The 21931-nt window shown below is 45.3% G+C and overlaps 1 protein-coding gene across 8 annotated transcripts in view; it reads left to right on the top strand.

The window, feature by feature from the left end:
• ZMIZ1 (zinc finger MIZ-type containing 1) overlaps positions 1-21931 on the top strand; it is a 223939-nt gene that overhangs the window by 102764 nt on the left and 99244 nt on the right. Inside the window, exon 1 of one of the 8 annotated variants that reach the window (XM_082267642.1) lies at positions 10671-10802. The exons of the other annotated variants lie outside the window; for them this stretch is intronic. The gene's annotated coding sequence lies outside the window, so the exon portion shown is untranslated. Of the gene's footprint in view, positions 1-10670; positions 10803-21931 lie in introns of those variants that run through there. 8 annotated transcript variants of the gene reach the window in all.

The raw sequence follows: 21931 nt of genomic DNA, 5'->3' as shown, positions 1-21931 counted from the left end.
TAGCAAAATGGACTAGCCTGCTGCATCATTTTTTCACTTTGAGTTTCAGGGTGTCTTTGAATTCAGCCCTCTGTAGGTTGATAATTTTAATTTCCATCAAACGATGTGGCATCCTTTTCATTTCTAACATATTGCCCAGTCCATATCAGTATAGATATCCGGCATGATATTTTTCTGCATTGAGATCTGATGTGTTTTCAAAGTGTTCTGTTAATTTTTTCAAACAGTGTATATGTATTGCATGCGTTTACAGGTATTTTTCTGGTGCTTTTATTGAAGTCCATAGTGACCAGAAAACCTTGAATCTGCCTCAAAGAAGCCCATGTAAGCTTTCAAGCAACACAACATTGGGTTGTACCCAGGCATTGTTAAATATAATAATAATAATAATAAAAAAAAAAAGCGTAATTTTAATGTTGATTTGCTTCAGGGAACATGCTTTAGATCGCTCAGGTATGAACTGGACCTTAGTCATACCATATGATTCGCATCACGTGTAGAGGTGAGGTAGGCATCGATACACAGTTGTGAGGGTCCAGGGTACCGAGTGCCAGTGTCTGCTACTCATTCTTTACAATGAGTATTGGTGGAACAAATTGTGTTGCACAACGAATACATAGCACGGAAATGTGTTCTGTTGGCAGTGAAAGTCTGCCCTACTCAGCAAGGCCTTTCTAGTCTGTTGATTCAAGGAAAGGTTGTACCTATGTTACTAACCGCAAGACATTTTCCTTGACAAACACAGAAGTGTGAGGTGTGCTATGCTATGACCTGAAATCAGAGTGAAATCGCTGCTCCTGAGATGTAGCGTCTGTGCATAGTAAACTCTGCAGAAAGAGCTGTCGGACCTCCAGCCAGTGTGATATACCTGAGTGGTGCTCTTACTATTTTTTAAGTTATTTTAATACTAAACTTAAAATCCTTTTTAAAGGCTTGTGCTGCTTTCTGTGCCCTCTGCCCACACTCCACACAGTGCTGTAAAATATGTACACATCTCAAATGTGTGTTAATGGATTCAGGAGTTTGCTCATACACCTGCAGTTCATTTGCAAGGCTAGTCAAAGTGAATGCAGCCAGAGTAAATAGCATATACTGATATACAATTTCCTTGTGCTGTGTGTTGTTGAATCCTGCACGGTAGACAGACCCTTTTTTTATTTATTTTACCTTTTTTTTTTTTTTTTTTTTTTTTTTTTTTTAATAGCACTGGTGAAACATTCTGGTCAATGACTGCCCCAAAAAAAAGATTACAGTCTAATGTCCCTGACAGTCATACACCTGGATCATCCCAGAACAGCCAATTTGGGTGAAAGCCAGTTAAGTTACCAGAATAAGATCTGCGGTGTGGTGGTAGATCGTGCTGGCCAGGGGTTTCTGGTAAAGCTCCGATTTTGCACCGAAAAAGGAGAGAGGGAGGCGGGAGAACCCTTATAGTGTAGTAGATTAATTTAAAAACCAGAATGCTGCAATAAAAGGAAAAAGGTCAAAATGGACTGCAGGTCCAAATGTGGGTGGTCCACACAGGGTCAGTATGTTCACTCTCTGTGCCTCGTGAGTTTCTATCCAGGGTGCTCTAAGGGGGTTCTCAGGTAGGTGAACGAAATAGTAAAAAGAGTCAGGACAAAAAGGGCCCGTAGGTAGTTGGATTGGCAGAGGCGCCCGATAAGGTTTTTTAAAGGATAAGCACAATCGTCTCATTTAGTAAAACATCCAATTACTTTATATTGGCAAAAAAAAGCGCATTTAGTGCCTTTAGATTACCACTTCCTCGGTTCAAGGTGATAAGTGTTGCCTAGTATCAGCTGGCAGTGAGATCCATTTGGGGAATATTCTTTATTGGCCACTAGGTGGAATTTAGTGGCAGTGATTTCATCTAGGTGGATCACATGTAGTGTAGCTGCAGTTGCGTGGACTCTTTCTACTATTAAAGTTACCAGTATGTTTTCAGATTAGGGGGGATATTGGAGCACTCAGGGGAAACATAAGCAAACATGAATAGAGCATATAAACTCTACGTAGATATTGGGGTTTATTTACTTAAAGAAAATATACTCCACTTTGCAAGTGCAGTTGCACTCATTTTCCCCAGATCTTGTGAATGTGGGGCAGCTCTGCTGATTTTTATTATCCAATCATGTGCAAGCAAAAATGCAGTTTTTCTTTTCCACTTGCACCTGATTCCTAAATTAGACCTTTCACCAAATTCATTAAGCTCTGGAGAAAATGAGTACAAGGTCTATTTGCCTTAAGAAAATCAACCTCATTGTCTTTAGGGCTTGGTTCACATATATGCGAATCGGATTTGTTTTAAATCGCATCCGATTCACATAACATGTGAACCAGACCGGCTTTCAGTGGAGCCAGATCACACACGTGGGCCAGTTGCAGTACAAATTCAGAAAGGGTCCTGTGTTTTTCAGGCTGGTTCAGGTGCGATCTCAGTGTCAAATTCGTACCTGAATCGCATCTGAACAGCTGAATAGAAACTGCACGAAAACCGGAACCTCATAGAACAGGTCTCGAGACCTCAATGCTGTGAGTGCTAAACACTTTGCCACTAGGTTGCCCCACAAATCGTAACCTGTTGATAGGTTTAGCTTGCATCCAGTTCTCGTGTACAATAGCGAGGGGGTCCCATGTGGTTTAGGTTGTTAGCATTTAAGTACTGACCTGCTTTGTTCATTTCTTATGGATCTGGGATTAATTCATATGGTCATCAGTCTTGGCTTTCCATGCCTAGCCAATGTAGCATGACGTATTAGGTAAAATTCCCACAAAAGTGTCTATGGTGCGTATGGCATGCACACATTATTCACAAAACAAGATAAACAATGGACAGATGAAAAAAGAAAAAGAAAAATCTGTATTCTAAGGAAAGGTCTCAAAATGGGCAAATGCTAACATGGATTTTTGGTTTCAAAATTGAAAACCATGAAAAAGATTATGGGCTTCTTCAATACATATTTGCAGTGCTTAACCAGAAAAGTGCCTATGTTGTTGCCATTGACCCATATAAACAACTCGTATTACAAAACTTCAGAAAGAAAAATGGCTATCCTCACATAAAATAAAGCTATTAAGCCAACATGGATGCTACTTTTGGGTTCATTCTCATAACCTGCAGTTGTTAGAAACATAGAGATAGTGTTTGTAGTGCATAAAAGTACACCTGATGAACCATCATAGCCAATGCCTCCATTTACTTTCCCAAAATGTAGATAGTGGGCTGGTGCAGTGTAGTCATGTGACCACCTTGTCAAATTACTTAGGAATTTCATGATCACATATGCTTCTTGTGTTTTCTTCTGTTATTGGAAAAGTGGCACAGGTTCAACTGTAGCATTGGATGTTTAACTCCAGTCCAAATGCCCCCCTGAACCTCCATCTTTAGAGTTTTGACATCCTGTTAGACACTCATATTGACAGTACCATTATTTTTCACTCACTTAGCAAGTGCACAGATCAGTATGACCTTTTACTTGTTTACACAAAGTGTAATGTCTACACTAAACTCTACTAAATGGCTGTTTGCTCAGCCTTACAGTTTGTAAATATAGCTGGTTATGCACTGCAAAAAGATATTAGACATGCTATCTGTATATGTACACGCTTCAGAAAATATCACATGAAGGTTTTATAGCGTAGATTGCATTATCTTTCTGATATGTCCTTTTTATGATTTAGGACTCTTTTACATGGAGTGAATAACGGACAGGCAGACCTGATTGGAAAACCCATGTGAAAAAGCCTAAAAAAGTGTGTGTGTGTTTTTTAAATGACTGTTAAGCTAAAATGTTTCAATTAAAAAAATCAAACAGTATCTTTGTTATATGTTATGATTACTAGTACATTACATTAAAAATCCTAAATCTCTATCAGGGAGTCCTAAACTGGCTTGATGGGTTTCTCCCCCAAGACCTAGGACTGCGATGGCACGGCTTCTTGTCACTTGAATACACTATAAATCTGGAAGCAAACATAGTACTAGTCACAAATAGGCAGGGCTGGTGCTAGACTATTTTGCGCCCTAGGCAATTGCAACCCCCCTTCTAAAAAATAAATAAAACTTACAACATTTTTAAAAACCATAGAAAATATTAAAACAGACTGTAGCTCGGGTGACACAGTCCCGCTTTATATCACCGAATATCTGTGATGTTTTTCTTGATCCTGGATTTTTAGTCATGCCCAGAAGGGGTCTGGCTGTGTGCCACACTGGGATCACAGAAACCTTTGGTCTTTGTATGTCCTTAGTGTGGAGCCCTGACATCGGCTCTTACTTTCAGGGCCTATTGTGGGGAGTTCCAGGCCTTCCTTTTGAGGTGCCCCCAGTCAAGGAGGCTCCGTGTAACTACCTGATACAATGCCAAGACACAATACTTTATGGACCATTGCTGTTAAGGTCACCACTGTGGCCATGTCATCTTCAGAGAAACACCTGGCTATCCAGACCTTGTGGAGACGGAGGAGTATAGCACCCACCAGGGCTCCCCCAAGGACCATGAGGTTGAGCGCTCCCCCAGTGCCAGCGGGGGTCATGTTCGGTCGAGAGCCCGCATCAGAGCTACCATTCGGGGAGGCAATTGAGGCACCACCATCTACAGCAGCACACCCAGAAGAGGGAGGTGGTTCTTTAGGACCATCGGAGGTACAGCCATCTGCCCTGCCTGCCAAGGAACTTCCAGTCGGTGGTGGTGTGTGAGCCTTCAAGCCCTTGTGGGGGGCTCGGGGAGTGGCCTGGGGCTTTGTGGGATGCCCCTAAACATACTTCTGCGGCAGAGAAGCCAGAAGGATCTGTGGCTCCTGACGCTTCACCTGCAACATTTTCCCCAGTCCCCATCGCTGTTCTGCCTGAGAGGGGGCGCTATCAGAAGGTTCCCAACACCTGGGAGACCTGGCACCCTCCTTACATGGAGTCAGAGGAGAAGGAAGGGAAAGAATACAAGTCGCAAAGGTGTGCACAACAGCAGCGAGCAGCAGGATGCAGCCATACAGCAGACTGTGTGGGGAAGCTAGCAGAGTTTTGGAAAGGCTGCGGAGAGTAGGCAAACCACAGTAGGCGGCTGCCTATTTCGCCTAGCGTTAGCGCTTGCCCTGCTAGTAGGGTGCCTCTACTTGAATTTTCCCACAGAGGGGTATAGTCTCTCTTGTCAAGTAAAGAATGCACAAAAAGTTTATGAGATATACGAATGCATCTCCAATTTCTGTACCAGAAACTGCGCTATATTATTTATACTGTATATATAGGTTTAGGAGGATACCTTTTGTAAATAAAATGGATTACTACTGTTCTAAGCATACTTAACTTTAGACTGGTTGTCCTTGATCAGGGATGAGAAGAGCTGTCTTCTACTAAAGTACTAAACTTGTAGCATTTTTTTTAGAGACATTTAGTGCTGGAGCACATGTGATGAACCGGACCAATCTCTTCTCTGCAAGTATTTCCTAAGTGCCATGACTTTTGATTCTCAGATGTGCCCGTTATTGTTCTCAAGGCTGCTTTTGCCTTATCCAGTTATTGCAAGGCATGTAATAGATTCTGATGTCACCCTGTTTTTGTCCAACCTTGGAGAACTGTCATACACTCTGACCCTCATTTACTAAACGATGAAGTGAAGTGAACCTGGGCCCCTTATATAATTACAGCCCAATTACACAATCAAAACAAATGGTGTTCATGTCTTTAGGTTTTACTTTCTAAGGCCCCTTTCACACTGTAGAGTCCATCGGCGGACTCCGTTTTTCTCAGCGGGGGGGATCGATCCGCCGTACCTCAGCTGAGCAGGCCGATGGCAGCTCTGTCTCCGTGCTGTGTGCGGAGACAGAGCTGTCAGGTCCCCTCTGTTCTATATGGGGGAATCGGATGAGATTCCCCCATATATCGGATGAGATTCCCGTCTGTCCGTTCTCATCCGATCCCATCTAATCTGATCCGCTGGACGGATGGAAAATGGGGTTTCCATCCGTCCAGATTTGACGGATCGGATGTCAGCGGACATGTCTCTGCTGACATCCGATGCCCCATAGAGATGCATGGGGCATCCATTCAGATCCGCCAAAAAAACAGACAGGCGGATCTGAACGGTCCGCCTGTGTGAAAGGGGCCTAAAGCAGCCACAGCCTGAATAGAAAAGCCTGTCAGCATGCTGTACACACTCTGTCTTGGTAAGCAGTAATCTCTCTTCAGAGGTCTCATACACCACCTATGTAAGATTCAGAGCTCTCCAATCAACTGGGGGGGGGGGGGGAGAGAGGCCACTGTTTACACACCAAGAGTGTCCCATTGTGTAGCTGTTGACACGGGATAGAATTTTCTACTCAGGGTGTTGGCAGCTTTACAAAGGGAACTTTTAGGCCCCTTTTACACTGGTGGACCAATCGGGTCCACCTGTCTATTTTTCAGACGGACCCAATCGGACCACCCATTGTTCTCTATGGGGAGTGGGATTTAAACAGACGTGTCTGTGTACACCTGCCTGCATCTTATTCAATCCGGGCTGCCAAAAACAGACAGACAGATGGGATGACTGTTGAATGGAAACACAGGCGGTCCGTTTCCAACCAACCACCCTATAGAGAACAGTGGGCCATGTCTCCCATGTATAAGCGGAGCAGACACAGACCTGTCATCCGCCTACTCAGCAGGGATCAGCAGGCAGATCCCCTCCCTGAGCAGGTAGATCCGCTAAAGGGGCGTAAGACACCTTTTGTTATAATGAACCTGGTATTTATTTAGCTGATGTAAAACTGAAAGTTCAGTTGGGGTGAGATAAAGGGAAGCCTTTTCATTTTTTTTTTTCTCCTTGAATGTTCACAGTGAACAGCGTTAGCCTATGGCTACAATAAATTACCTTTTTACTAAGCGATTTAACTACTTGTGGCCCATCATCATGTTAGCAGAACACAGATTTCAGCACACCTAGGCGGGGCGGGGTATGTCTCAGCCACATATAATTGGCAGTTCACAGTGACACCTTCTGTGTGGAATAGCTTAGGCAGGTTCAGAATAGTATCCAAACACGCCTGAGCTCATCTCTTTTACTGACAAGTATCAAAGATTTAATCGCCAGTGTAGCCCTAGCCTTTCTTTGCTATACTCCTCTGTATATATTAGTAGCATGGTTACTTTTTTTCACCCTTCACTAAATCGGGGGCTTGAGGTATGGTTGACATTTGTGTTCCCAAAACGTAAGTGCATTGGCTACTTACAGCAAATCATTCTGTAGTATTTATACATTTTAAGGCAGCTGAAATCAGATGATCAGTAGAAATCCAGTACAGAGCCTTAGAAAATAAATTTTCAGTTCAATATCTGATAACTTGACCCCTGCAGTGTAATTTGTCTTTCCCTAAACCACATGCTATGACATACAGATAAATGTAGGCTGAGATATTTCCAAGTAGGTTAAAAATATCCCCCAGATTAGAGTCTTGGAGGAGGGTGCTAGCCCAGCATGCCAGGGTATTTATATATCGGCTATTTGTAGTTAGCAGAAACTGACGAACTGGAAAATTTAAGCTGCGCACTAATTTCTTCTTACGTGTTAATTAAAAATTGCTTTTGGTGCCTCACAGACTCATCAGAGAAATCTATGTAATCCACGCTTATTAACGATCTACTTCCTATTATTACATCAGGTAAACTTTTACAAGCAGAAGCTCTTAAAGCCGTGGTCCCTGGTCTATCTCTTATGCTTTTTATCCCGTTTCTGATTGCAGAACACCACTTAATGTGTCCCTCTGGCACTAATATGTAAAATACAATGCCAGTAAAGATGTTTGGAAATACAATGGACTTATTTAAATAATGAGCTTCTAGGATAACACCAGGCTTTTTAATAAGGTCAAGGGCCAATATATGTAGAGCAGTACCCAATAGCAATCAATAAGCAATTATTGTTTTAACAGTTCTGTCAGCTGTGATAAAAGGAAAAATCTTGGTTGCTATGAATTCTGTTCATATTATGATTGCCTTATGGGCATTGCATAATCAGCTAAATAAAGGAACGGTTTACTATACTGTTAGGTAGGTGCACTCTTCCAGAGAGGTCATCTGGGAATTGACAATGCTTAGTGCTTGTGACCCTGGAATAGTAATAATTATGTGTTCCTGATGTGTGTAGATGTAATATAATTATTAAAGATAATAGAAGATTGGTATAAAAACTATAGAATGAGGCCAAAAAGGTAATGCACGTTCGGCCACTGGGTGGCACTGTTTAATAACAATGTGCTTGGTTTACTCTTATAAAGCAGGATATGTATGGGAGCTTTACTATAGTCATTTTCCTTCAGTGCATTGATATTGATGGTGGTCATATTAACAGCACATTGAGAAGGACGTATTCACCTTCCTGCAAACACAGTCTGGAAGATTGCAAGGAGATCCAAGACCATATAATAATCTTCCTAAATTCTGTGTCCGTCATACTGCCATGTCTGTAGTAGAGACTGCTAAGTGACATCTAATAACGTCCATTACACTTCAGCTGGCACTTTGAAGGACTGGTAGGTCTACACAAAGCTCTCCTCAGATAGCCAGGCTGCCTATGGCTTTGCCTTGTCCCTCTTTGCTTGATGGTATTTTTTGTGTATAGAAGTGTATTCTTGGTTCTAACCTTCACAACTGCACTTTATCACTCAGAGATTTTACAACTTACAAAGTTATCATGTGACCTAGCAGATCTTTGAGTCAGTTCTTGTGAACTTCAGTAAAGCTATCCTTTAATACAAACCCTCACAGCCCTGAGTGCAGGCCACTTGGGTTATTGTTTACCATCCTCCCTGATCCAGCAATCTTTCCTGTGACCTGGTCCCGATCAGCTCCTCTTCATACTGGGCACGTAGTTTGTTATGAGTAGGCCATACTCCTAAGAGATCACTGAAGGCCACCATGATCATGGCTCACCCAAAGGAATGAATAGGGCTGCAGTTTGCATGGGCAGTTTGGTTTAAAACTAGTTTAGGATCTTGTCGTCAAAATATTGCTTTATCGGGAGCGAAAGGGAAGTAGTATCCCAAGTTGGCTGCACTTAGGATAACTTTGAGTGGTTGTAAAGCCTTAGGCTTCTTTCACACGGTCCGCCTCCGTAGGCGGATCCGTGCTGCTCAGTGGGGGGGGATCGATACACAGATTCGCTGAGCAGGCAGGTGACAGCTCCCTCTCTGCTCTATGTGCGTAGAGGGAGGTGTCAGAGCCCCATGCCTGTCCGCTCTCATCCGATCCGATCCCCTGGACGGATGGAAAATAGGGTTTCCATCCATCCGGATTTCACGGACAGGATCGGATGCGGATGGCAGCGGGTGTCAGCGGACATGTCTCAGCTGACATCCGCTGCCCCATAGGGATGCATGGAGCATTCGATCAGATCCGCCTAAAAAAAATGACAGGCGGATCTGATCGGATCGCTCGTGTGAAAGGACCCTTAAGGTTTTTCACCTTAATGCATTCTATGTATTAAGATGAAAAACCTTCTGTGCTACAGATGACACCCCCCCCACCCCCACCCCCATTTTTCTTATCTGAGCCCAATATGATCCAGCAATGTGCACGAGAGCATCGGCTGCAGCCGCTGTTGCTATCCTCATTGGACAGATTGATATCAGCGGGAGCCATTGGCTACCGCTGCTGTCAATCAGAAGCTGTGACATGGGAGTGGGGGTGGCTTTTTTGTGGGGGCAACCGATGAAGAGGAGAGGCCTAGGGTGCCGGCAGGGGACCCCAGAAGAAGAGGATTGGGGCTGCTCTGTGCAAAACCATTGCACAGAGCAGGTAAGTATAGGCATGTTTGTTATTTTGAAAAAGAAAATCTAATGTTTACAACCGGTTTCATTAGGACTGCATTCACACCTGAGCGTTTTGTAGCTCGAGGCTTGAAGACACTCAACAAGCATAATCTCATTCATTTCAACGGCCCCATTCACATCTGAGCATGAACAGGGGGTCATTGACATGAATAGGATTTTCCTTGTTGAGCGTCTTCGAGTGTCGAGCTACAAAACGCTCGAGTGTGACTGCAACGTAAAGGTTGTTCTTTAACATCTGTAGGTTACAGTGCTACTCCCTTGAGTGATTTGTTTAATATTGTCTGTGTTTAATGAAATAACAAAAAATATGGAAGAGTTAAGCCTGTAATATTATGAAATAAAAATCGCTATGAGGTATACACGCTAAAGTACTCTATATACTAATTTCCTGAAATGAGGTGCCCAGCAGGCACACTATTCCGCATGAATGGAATTCTCCCGGTCTTTATGTGCAGTGGTGTCTACCTTTACACACAAGAAATCCCTAGAGCAGACTCACAATAATTATGACATCCCTGGCAAAATTATCCCTATAATCATATCCCTTATATAAGTAATTGCATCCCTGCTCATCAAAATTTAGCATGTAGATTACTGCTACACACACACACGTGTCCATGCTTACTTGCAGAGTCAGGGTAACACATGTTCAGGTAATTTAATATGTGCCTATCCCCATAGTTTGCATGGCGAATATAAAGCATTGATTGTCTGCCTAAGCTTTTCCCCTGACTGCACAATTCCCATGGTTCTCTATGGGGGGAAAAAAAAGTGTTTACAAACTAAAGTGAAAAACACAGCTGAGTTACCTGGAGGATTTAGCAACACCCACAGGAATTCCGTGCTAACTAGGTCACACTGGAGAGCAGTGGGGATGTAACCATGGGCTGTCTCCCTGGGTGTTCAGCAGGATTTGTGTTTGCTGCAGACCTTTCCTACTGGTGGAGGGCCCTCCTGGAGAAGGCTGCACCTTGTGCTTACCTCCTTGGAACCAGGTGGGTCTAGATGCACTTCTATAGGACTTGGATCAGTCAGTGTAGTTCAGAAACCATATTGTACCCAGCTTTACCTTCCTCAGCTTCAGGCACGTGCATCATTTTCATTCACCTAAGTGAATGCTTGCTATGTATGGTAAAATGCATGTATTTTTTTATTATTCATTTCAGGGATCATTATGCATTTATCCTTTTGCATATAGTGTATGATGCATTTAGTGTATCTGGTTATATGAATGAGATCTAACACCGGAGAACTTGGTGACCATTTTACCCCTTCTCCCCAAAGAATCATTTATATTTGTGTGATTCTCCTCTCATGATGTGCTCTGGTATGATGTGCAGAGATTGCACCTGCTACCTTGTAAGTGGACATTACGGGTCAAATGATGAGCTGCAGTAGTACGCTTGGCTAAGAACAGCCAATCCAATATATTTTGTTGTGTGTACTCCTGGAGACAGCAGGGTTAAGTACAGATTGTATATCATCCAGCCCGTGTGCGTGTTTAGAAATGGATTCCTGTGTATTCTCTTTTATTTTCCGGTTAGCCTACACGTCGAGTGCGGAGAATGGTTGCCATGGTTATGTCGAGCTGGGAGAGCTGGCATTTCTCTCTGGGTCACTATCGCCTCCTGTCACCGAGGGGCTTACAGATTCTGTGTTTTGCAAAAGCGCTATGCCCAGCAGGTCTCCGTTGCAGACTGTAAGCTCCTCTGCCAAAATTTGCTAAGTGAAATAGGTAAACAAGTTGGCCCAGAGGAGGAGGTATTTCTTTTAAATCAGCCTTACCAAGGGATTCCATCATTTTTGCCCTATCCTTTTTTATTTTATTTCTTTCTCTTGCAACTCCTCCTACCTCTCTACATCATTTTTTCTGTGTAGTCCTCCCTCCCTTTTTCTTCCACTGCTTACATCACTCCTTGCTTTTCCCTTGTTACCTTGTTTTCCACCTCTCTTGCTGTGCCTCCATTGGTCAATCTTCCGCTGCCTGACACACTCCACTAGTGCAGTAAATAGGATTCCATAAACAGACAGAGTGTGCACTGCAGTGGTGAACCATTCCTCGCAGATATGAATGGAGGAAAGCTGCATGTCGACTCTTTGGATAAAGAGTATATTACCTGCCTCTGTTGTTTATTTTGGGGTAGCAAAGGTTCGTAACCAGTGGTACCTTTGGCATTCTCTGGCTCCAATTCTACTACAATAAATTCATTATCACAGTTTGGGGTTTAAGAAGAATCAAAATTACATTAAGTAATTTTGTTTTTAATTTTGTATTAAAACGTTAGTGGTTGTTTGAACATGTACTCCCATTTAGGGGGTTTGGTAATAAATGTAAACATACTATACTAAAGGATATGTTGGGTGACCCAGCACACAAGGTTTTTGGAAAATGGTAGCTATTGTATAGGGGTACATGTATCTTTAAGACATGCAGTTTTTAGTCATCCACATTTTGAAGTATTTTTACAGACCTTTAATTGTCCTGTCAGTCATTGTAGATGCTCTAGAAGAGCCTTTTTCAACCAGGGTGCCTTCAGGTGTCTTCAAGGATGCCTTGGAAAAATGCCTAGAAATTGCCCAAAAAATTGTATACAAGCCAGTGGGCAGATCAAGCCTGCCAAGTAGTTACATAAAGCCACAAGTTTTCATTGTGCACCATTACAACCTTCCAGCTGCCAGTTTTTCCTGAAGAACCAATGACCTCATCGGTTGATAAGGAGGATGCTGGGCACTTGCACAGCACCCTTGTTTGCCTCTCTCCATCTGCTCTGGGGTCATATTAGCTGTGTGAGGGAGAGAAACTGAGGGAGAAGAGAAACATTGGAATACTAATCGGTACCAGTGTGCAAAGGTGTGTTTGCTTTGGATGAATAATCTTCTCTAACGTTAGGTATCCTCCATGTGTGGTGGTTGCTGCGTTATGTAAAACTATTAGTTTAGAATGGGGTGCCTCGAGATTGTGCAGAATTTTAAAGGGTGCCTTGACTGAAAAAAAGGTTGAAAAACACTGCTCTAGAGTGCTGATCCTTACATCAGATTACCTATAGAGTAAACATTTTTGACACATGGCACTATTTATTGGGTCAGTGTTACTCAGGAAAAAATTATCCTGAAAATCAGTGATGCCACATTAGCACTGACACTGGAAGGCACACGTTATGTCACAGCTCATTAAAACTTCCTGAACTTATATTCTATCCTCATTTTCTGTGTCTTTGAAAGGCTGTCTGTGGTGCCTCTGCCACTGAGAAAATACAATTCAAAAAAGCGGACAGTGAAAGCTGGAACTTGAAGTTGCTTATTACCCTGTTATTAATAAAGAAAAAAGTAGAGAAAAAAAAGTGTAAATGTATTTTCTCTATTGTCCATTAGCAGACACAGCGCTTGATCTTCTTAACCATTGGGTTATACTGCCCTCTAGAGGAATAGGACACTAGGCAAAAAAAAAGCTTGACTACCCCTACAATATGGGCAGTCCCAGGGAGTATACTCCCACTCTCAGCTTTAGGCACTTAGTTTTTTTCTGCCTAGTCAGGAGCAAGGTCCTTGCGGGGATCTTTGGTACTGGCATTTTTTCCCTTTTTAATGTATTTTTCCTGTGAGAATTTACAATCAACTACTGGACTGGGCGACAAGCTGGATATTTTTTAAAATCCAGTGGTCACCCCAGTCTGGCCAGCAAGCACACGCAGGCCTCAGCTGATGATTCTGGTTTCTAGGTTAAACAAACAAAGCAACCATGATTCCAGTTGAGGAGTCCCCGAACTTTAAGAACCTGGCTGACAGAAAAGCGAAGGCTGTGGCCCTCCATATGTACACTGTGGCTGGTTCGGCACTTAGGCCGGCTTTTACTATTGCCCTGGTGTCGCAAACTCTGACCGAGTGGGCCAAGCTTTTACGTCGGGACCTGAAGGGGGAGCAGCTTCCCCTTGCCGTTGCTTAGCTGGCGGACCAGTCAGTCTGTGATGCCTCTTTGGATGCGGCTCCTCTGCTTGTAAGGCTGTCTGGTGCTATTAGTTGGTCAATAATCGGCATGGAATTACTTACTAGACTTTATTCTAAATTGGAAAGCTCCTTTTAGAGGCATTTACGGTGTTTAAAAACCCTTTTTTAGTTTCCCTACTACTAGGTGTAAGATGTCTGTCTACTGTCTTTAAAGCCTATTTTGATTGATGAGAAAATCTTCAACTTTCTATGCACAGAGTTGTGAAGTTTAGGTGTAAATCCATTCATTTAACTAATGTACAGAAATTACATATAGCTATAGGCGTTCCCTTCAGGGTGGATAGGCTGGTCGGAGCGCTCTCCCAGAACTCCTAGTGTCGTCACAGGGAGATGCCTGTCAAACAAGGAGCCACCCAAGCCTGAACTGGATAAACCAGCCCTCAGCTGACTCATTATGTGCAATTCATTTTAGCTAAGGATGTACCTAGTCACTTTTTACTATCCATGGACTAAATACCAGAGGATAGTAATATGTGTGTCAGGTTATATGTGCAGTACGTAATATACCCACCACCCAATACATTTTTTTTCTTGCAGCTAGGATCCTGTCGCTTTATTTCTCAAGCAGAACTCCCAGCCAAGAACTAAATGCACAGGTTAAATATATTTGAGGGGACATTTTTTAACCTTTAAAAGTGTGTGAACTTCATTCTATCCAAACTTGAGATTAACTAAGCCAAACAGCAGAACCAGTAACCGGATTTTTCGCTTATTCTATTAATCTCTACAGCAAGGTCACCTCCCTGCCCCTTAGTCTGTGATTGGAAAGTAAAGGAGCAGCAGCAGCCTGATGAGCTCATTTTTCTGCTCAGTAAGCTCTTCCCCTCTTTTCAGCATGTGTCCATGCAATAAACCTGACTGCCTCTCAGTGCTCCCCTCCCTGCAGATTACAAGAGACTGATACCAAGTCAAGTTCGGGTCCCTTATACCTGGTGTATTGACCATTTTTTAAAGACTACCTAACTGTAATAATCAATTTTTTTTACATCTGGGGCTGGAGGTCGGCTTGAAAATACAGAATGATGCAAGATGCATTCTTCACACATTCGTATTAGATTCTAAACGCAGCCACAAAAAATACTAGAGTCTAATTCAGAAATCTGTATTTTAGCTAAGCCATGCAAGTTACAACTATTCTGCTAGATTCACATTTACAAGATATAACTATACTCCATATAATAATGACAGTGACCTATAGTGGCCAATCACAATTTATATTTGTCATCTGATTGCAGTAAACTAATACCTGGTCAGGGTTTAGATATTTTTCCAGTGTTTTCTTAACCACCTCCTTCCCAAGCCTATTCTGACACTTCGCTCCTACGTGTAAAAATGTACTTTTTTCTTTTGTTCATTGATGGACACAGCTCCTGATGTTCTTAACCATTGGGTTATACTGCCCCCTACAGGAGTAGGACACTAGGCAGTCCCAGGGGGTATACTCCCTCTCTCTGCTATAGTCTGCCTAGTCAGGAGTAAGGACCTAGTTCCTTGCTGGGATCTCTGGTCCTGGCAATTTTTTTTTTTTTTTAGATAGAAAATTTTCTCCTGTTTTTTTCCTGTGAGATCTACAAGTGCCAGACTGGGCGACGAGCTGGATAATCTACATCCAGTAGTCCCCCCAGTTTGGCCAGCGAGCGCACGCATATCTCAGCTCCACGCTAGGTCAGCCACGGCATAGCCCCACTGCACGGGGCTGGCCTGCGAGGTAAACGCCTCACGAGGTCGCATATGACCCGGTCTTGGCCCGAGTCGCATCGTTCCTCCCTGCCAACAGCCCCCCCCCATTTAGATTGCAAAGGGTTCTGTCTGGAGTGGTGCCTGCCTGGTTCCTGGTATGGTGAGTAACTGTCCCCCCCACTCCCCCTGGAGTGTTTTGGGGTGGACATGGGCCCCTCCCTGGGATGATCAGACCCCTGGGTTCCCCTCCTTCCCGTCAGGCACCCCCCTTCTGTCACCCCATCCTGCCCCCACTCCATTTATGCTGGGGCTGTGTGGGTGGTCTGGTCCACCTCCTGGGGTGGGGGCAGGGCGCTATGCTGGCAATGGGGGCGGGGGGTGTGCCGCCAGGGTACGGACAGTCGGCTGTGCAGGGGGAGGCTGTACCCAGTGGGGGCTCCTGCCAGGGCCCTCTGTCCTGCCTGTGCCTGTCCAGGTCTAGGGATCCCTCTTGGGTCCCTGGGAGCCTCGTGGTGCTGCCATTTTGCTGTAGCCTGGGTGATCAATGCACGGTGGCCATGTTTGTGTAGTCCGGCGGACATTTTGTGGTGGTTTGCCATTGAAAATAGCAGCGGCCATGACAGTGGAGCCCTGTGAGTGCTAATTTTGGCAGAGGGGGGCCCTCCTTGTCTCCTGGTGCTGACTCCTGGATCTTTTCACTTCCTGATCGCCGCACGTGGAGTGCAGATCATCCTGGTGGCTGCAGGTGCCTAATTCTGCTGGGTGGCGAGTCTGGTGGAGTCCTCTCCCTCTCTGCTGAGGATCGTTTGGTGCTTTGCGACCGGGTGGTGCTGCCAGCGCGGTGGGGGCTGTCCCTTTGCATGGTTTTACTCTTTTTTTTGTGGGGTCCCCCTGGTGACTCATGGAGTCTTTGGAGCACATCTCCCCAACTGATCCCCTCTCTAAAGCTGCGGAGCCCTCCGGGTCCCAACCATCCATCCATGCACTGACGGCTGTCCTAGAGTCCTTTGTGTCCTGGGTGGAGGTGGCTTTTCGGCGATGGGCTAGCAAGAAGCGCCCCCCCCCCCCCCCCGCCTTCCCCTGCCTCATCTGTCTCATCAGATCCTGAATCTGATACGGCTGCCGCGGACGTGGGTCTCCCTGCTGGGTCTGCGACCACGTGCCCGGAATCCTCAGATAGTGAGAATGATTCCTCCACATCTGCAAACGCGCACAAAAAGGCACTGGTGGAAACACTGATTATATCTCTGCGTAAGACATTAAAGATGGAGGACGCAGCTGCGACAGGGGCGCAGGTTCCCTTTGGCACTCACAAGCCATCCAGAGCGGAAAAGGTGTTTGCTTTCCCTGCCTATTTTGACAGAATTGTCGCTAAAGAGTGGGGGACAACCAAAGCGTCCCCTTGGGGTCCCTAAACTATTTGCTAGGCAATACCCCTATGAGGAGTCCCTTATTGAGAAGTGGACTGTTCCGCCGGTGGTGGACCCTCCAGTTTCCAGATTGAACAAGGCAACCATTATTCTGGTTGAATAGTCCCCAGCCTATAAGGATCCAGCTGACAGGAAGGCGGAGGCTGTGGCCCGCAATATGTACACTCTGGCGGGTTCGGCACTGAGGCCGGTATTCACCATTGTCCTGGTGTCACAAACTCTGACCAAGTTGGCTAAGCTTTTATGCCGTGACCTGGAGGGAGGACAGCCCCCACCTTTGCTGAGCTGGTCCAGGGGCTGCAGTTTATCTGTGATGCCTCTTTGGATGTGGCTCCCCTAGTGGCTCGGCTCTCTGTTTTGGCAGTGGTCCTTCGGCGTGTCTTTTGGCTCAAATGCTGGTCTGCTGACCAGACTTCTAAAAAAAACCTTGACTGATCTCCCCTTTCAAGGAGATTGCCTGTTTGGAGCTACCCTGGATAACATCAGTAAAGGTCTCACAGGGGGAAAGAGTACCTTTCTTCCGCAGGCTACTTAGGGCAAGGACTGTCGACGTACACGTGGGCCGCCCTCCTCGGCTCATAATAACTTTTTTTGTTCCCCAGGGTCAACTGACAAGGACTCAAAGCCTTTCAGGGCCTCCTCTGAGGGATCCAAATGAACCTGGTCTGGCAAGCCGAGAGCGGGCATCTCCAGACCTGCGGACAAGGCTCCTTCAGCATGAAGGTGCGCCCTCACTCACCCATATCGGGGGTGGGGGGACGTCTTTGCTGGTTTCCGGACCCGTGGACTACAAGACAAGTGGGTCCACAAAGTCATTCGATCCAGCTACCAGATCGAGTTTAGCTCTTGTCCCTCTGCAAGATTCTTTCCTTCCTACTTGCTTGCACCTGGACCGCTTACAGGGTCTGTTGTGTGGATGCAGAAGTTCAGGATGGAGTCCATTCGCACGGTGGTGGCATCCCCGCATCAGGGGGATGTACTTGCCTCTGTCGACATCAAGGATGCTTACTTTCACATTCCAATATTCACATTCCAATATGTGCCTGTCACCAGCGTTTCGTTTGCTTTGCCGTGGGAAAGGAGAATTATCAGTTTGTGGCGTTATGCTTTGGTCTCGCCTCTGCTCCCTCCTCTGGTCTTCACAAAAGTATTAGCCCCGGTGCTAGCATTGTTACGCCAATGGGGGTTTGTGGTACTGGGCTATTCGGACAACCTCCTTCTGCGAGCAGAGTCTCCCACTGCTCTGGTGGAAAACCTGGAAATCACCATACGAACCCTGAGTGAGTTTGACTGGATTCTGAATTTTCAGAATTCTGCTCCGGTTCTGTCCACAAAGCTGGACTATCTGGGTCTGACTCGGCCTTAGCCAGAGTGCTCCTTCCTCTGGACAAACTCCAGAAATTGCAGGCTGCAATTCGTCTCCTGTTGTCCAGCAGATGGTCATCCCTCCAGACTTGCATGGGGGTGCTGGGCCTGGTGGTGTCTACCTTCGAGGTGGTTCCCTTTGCACAGTTCCATATGAGGTTCCTGCAAAGGGAGATTCTGACCAAATGGGACAAGACTCTGCAGACTCTGGAAATCCGATCCAGCCGAGCCGGGGAACGAAGGAGTCTCCGATAGGGTGGCTTTGTTCTCTGCTACTCCGGCTGGGCAAATCCTTCTTCCCCTTGTATTGGACAGTGGTTACCATGGATGTTAGCCTGTCCGGCTGGGGAGGCGTCCTCTGCAAAAGTTCTGCTCAGAGGATCTGGACACTGGAAGAGCCCAGACTCCCGATCAATGTCTTGGAACTACGAGCAATCAGACTGTGCCTGGACTATTGGATGGATCGTCTTCAGGGATGTCCAGTGCACAATTAATCGGACAATGCCATGGCTTATGTCAATCACCAGGGGGGGTACAAGAAATGTCCTTGCACCTCTGGAGGTAGTGGGCATTCTAAGGTGGGCAGAACAATTTGTTACAGCCCCCTCTGCCGTACACATTCCTGGGGTGGAAAACTGACACGCAGATTACCTCAGTCGGCAGGCGTTGGACAAAAGGGAGTGGTCCCTTCATCCAGGGGTGTTTTCACCAATTGCTGATGGATAGAAGTTTGTCTAAGTCAGTGATTCCAACGCTGTTAAAAGCTAGGAAATCTACTTCTAGAAAGATCTACCATCGTACATGGAAGTCATACATTTTGGGGTGTGAGTCTCTTGGGGTTCATCCTCGCTCTTTCTCGTGGCTCGGATCTTTACCTTCCTTCACCGGGGGGGGGGGGTGGGGGTTGAGCAGAAACTTGCCTTGAATACTATCAAGGGTCAGGTGGTGTCTTAGCGGTCTTCTTTCAACAGCCCTTGGCCACATAACGTACTTTTCTTCAGGGAGTTAGGCACTTGGCCCCTCCAGTGCGGTCTCTGTTGCCGCCTTGGGACCTCAAGTTGGTGCTCTCAGTCCTCCAGAAGCCTCCTTTTAAGAATTTTTGGGAGATTCCCCTGATTAGGCTGTCCAAGAAGGTGGCCTTCTTGGTGGCTATCACCTCTGTGTGCAGGGTGTTTGAATTGGCGGCGTTATCCTGTCTTTCACCTTACTTGGTGGTTCACAGAGATAAGGTTGTTCTTCATCCCTGTTCGTTGTTCCTTCCATAGGTTGTCTCTGATTTTCATTTGAGTGAAGACCTTGTGTTGCCTTCCCTGTGTCCCAGGCCAAAACATCTGAAGGAAATGGCCTTGCATACCTTGGATGTGGTCCAGGCAATTAGGGTGTACCTGGCAGCTACAGAGTCATTTAGGAAGTCAGACTCACTATTTGTGCTCACGAATGAGCCTCTGCAAACATTTCCAGATGGATCAGACAGACGGTGATCCAGGTCTATTCCATCAGGGGTCAGGTTCCTCCTTTGCCCTGTCAAAGCGCACTCTACTCGGGCGCTCAATGCCTCCTGGGCCTTTCATCATCAGGCGTCAGTGACACAGGTTTGCAAGGCAGCCACCTGTCGTTGGTGCACACTTTCACAAAGTTCTTTAAACTGGATGTATTTGCATCTGTGGATGCTTCCTTTGGCCGCAAGGTTTTGCAGGTTGCTGTTTAGAGGACCTGGTCCTCTTTGAGGGTATATTTTTTTTTTGGTTGAGCTCCTTTTTACCTGGTTGAGCTCCTTTTTACCTGGTTGGCTATAGTTAGCCTTGGGAATTTCTTTTTAGCTTTTCCCACCCCTCATGTTTAACCACTTCAATACAGGGCACATTCACCCCCTTCCTGCCCAGACCAATTTTCAGCTTTTAGCGCTGTCACACTTTGAATGACAGTTGCACGGTCATGCAATGCTGTATCCAAATAAAAATATTATTTTTTTTTACACAAATAGAGCTTTCTTTTGGTGGTATTTAATCACAGCTGTTTTTTTTTTCTTTGTTACTAAAGAAAAAAGACAGGAAATTTAGAAAAAAATAAGTTTTTCTTAGTTTCAGTCAGTAGATTTGTAAAACAGTAATTTTTCTCCTTCTCTGATGTGTGCTAATGAGGCTAAACTGAGGTGGCACTGATGGGGAGGCACTAATATGCCACACTGATAGGTGGCTCTGATGGGCACTGATAGTTGGCACTGATGGGCACTGCTAGGCAATGCTGACTGGCGGCACTGATGGGCACTGACTGGCGGCACTGATGGGCACTTTATTTGCTTTACTGTAATCAGGGCACTGATTATCAGTCTATTAGACCCCAATTCTCTCCTCTGGCCCCCCCATGCAGCTGACCGGAACGAGATAAATCCGATTGGCTGCTTCCCTGGCCGCTGGTGGCCAGGTAAACAAAAGGGCAGAACCAGAAGTGACGAATACTCCACAACGTCAGTTCCACTCTCTATCCCAGGCACCCATCGCCGCTGGCCGCATCTCTCCGCGATAGAACCAGAGAGCCCGGGAGAGGCATTGGCGGGAGGGGGATGGGACCCCCTTCCACCACCTGCAGAAGTGATCGAATGGCTAATTAGGCACTCAGATCACTTATGCCTTCTACAGAATAGCTGGCTGAAAATAATGTTACCGGGAAGATGGCTGTAGGTGCAGGCATCCTCCCGGCATAACCACTGGGAAGTGGTTAAAAAAAAAAACTGGTATTTTTGAACAGGCAGGCATGGTAGTGCTGGTGCAGGCAAGCTTGATCTATGTATTTTGGCTGGTGGGGTCCTACACATCCATACTAATCCATTACCCACAGAAAGCAGTGGCAGACAGCACCCGGTGCCACTTATCTATGATAGAAACAATAGCAATTGCATGTTTTTCAAACCTGTCGGATCAGTTCTCTGAGTGTGGTTAGCTGACATTTACCTGCTGCTGCCATAGACATTAGATTGATGCTCAATCTGGATGAAAATGGATACTATGGTTTCACGTTTGTGACCACCATAAATAAAGTGCTGCAAATGTAAGTATGCATAAAAAAAAAGTTACAGATGGACTTTGAACCTTCCCTTCAACAGAGATTACATGACCAAATGCCAGTGACCAGTAGTACTAAAACTAACTTAGTAGCACATTCATCAAGGTTTTGCGTCTATTACTTAACAAGTATTACAAAGCTTTAAAGTGGCCCATTACTAAAGTTTCGGTATTCATTATCCCAGTTTGAGGTCACTAAAGAAAAATGTCTGTCGCATATAAATCTTTGATTAGAAGCTGTAGACCACCTTTACACAGTGAACCAAAACGTTCCAGGTGCTCTCTACTAGTATAACACCTATGCGGGAGGGTAACCACAATTGAACTCCAATATGCAAAGTTAGTTTCACCATGCAGCCAGTCAAAAAGCATAGGATAAGATGCTCCCGGAATACACAACAATAATTGACAGTGCATGGGAATTGACACTTATAATTACCAGAGGAGGATCCAAAACAATGAATCAATAAAATAGTTTAATTGGATAAACCAGGAACATGAATGCACATTACCACACCGGGTCCCGGGGAGGGCAAGACCACAAATGGAAGTAGGAGTGCCAGATGGAAGGTGCCAGGAATG

Source organism: Pelophylax lessonae (assembly GCF_965119305.1).
Source record: "Pelophylax lessonae genome assembly, chromosome: 9".
Classification (NCBI taxonomy): domain Eukaryota; kingdom Metazoa; phylum Chordata; class Amphibia; order Anura; family Ranidae; genus Pelophylax; species Pelophylax lessonae.
The sequence above is the reverse complement of the archived record's forward strand: the minus strand, read 5'-3'. Positions and strand labels throughout refer to the sequence as shown.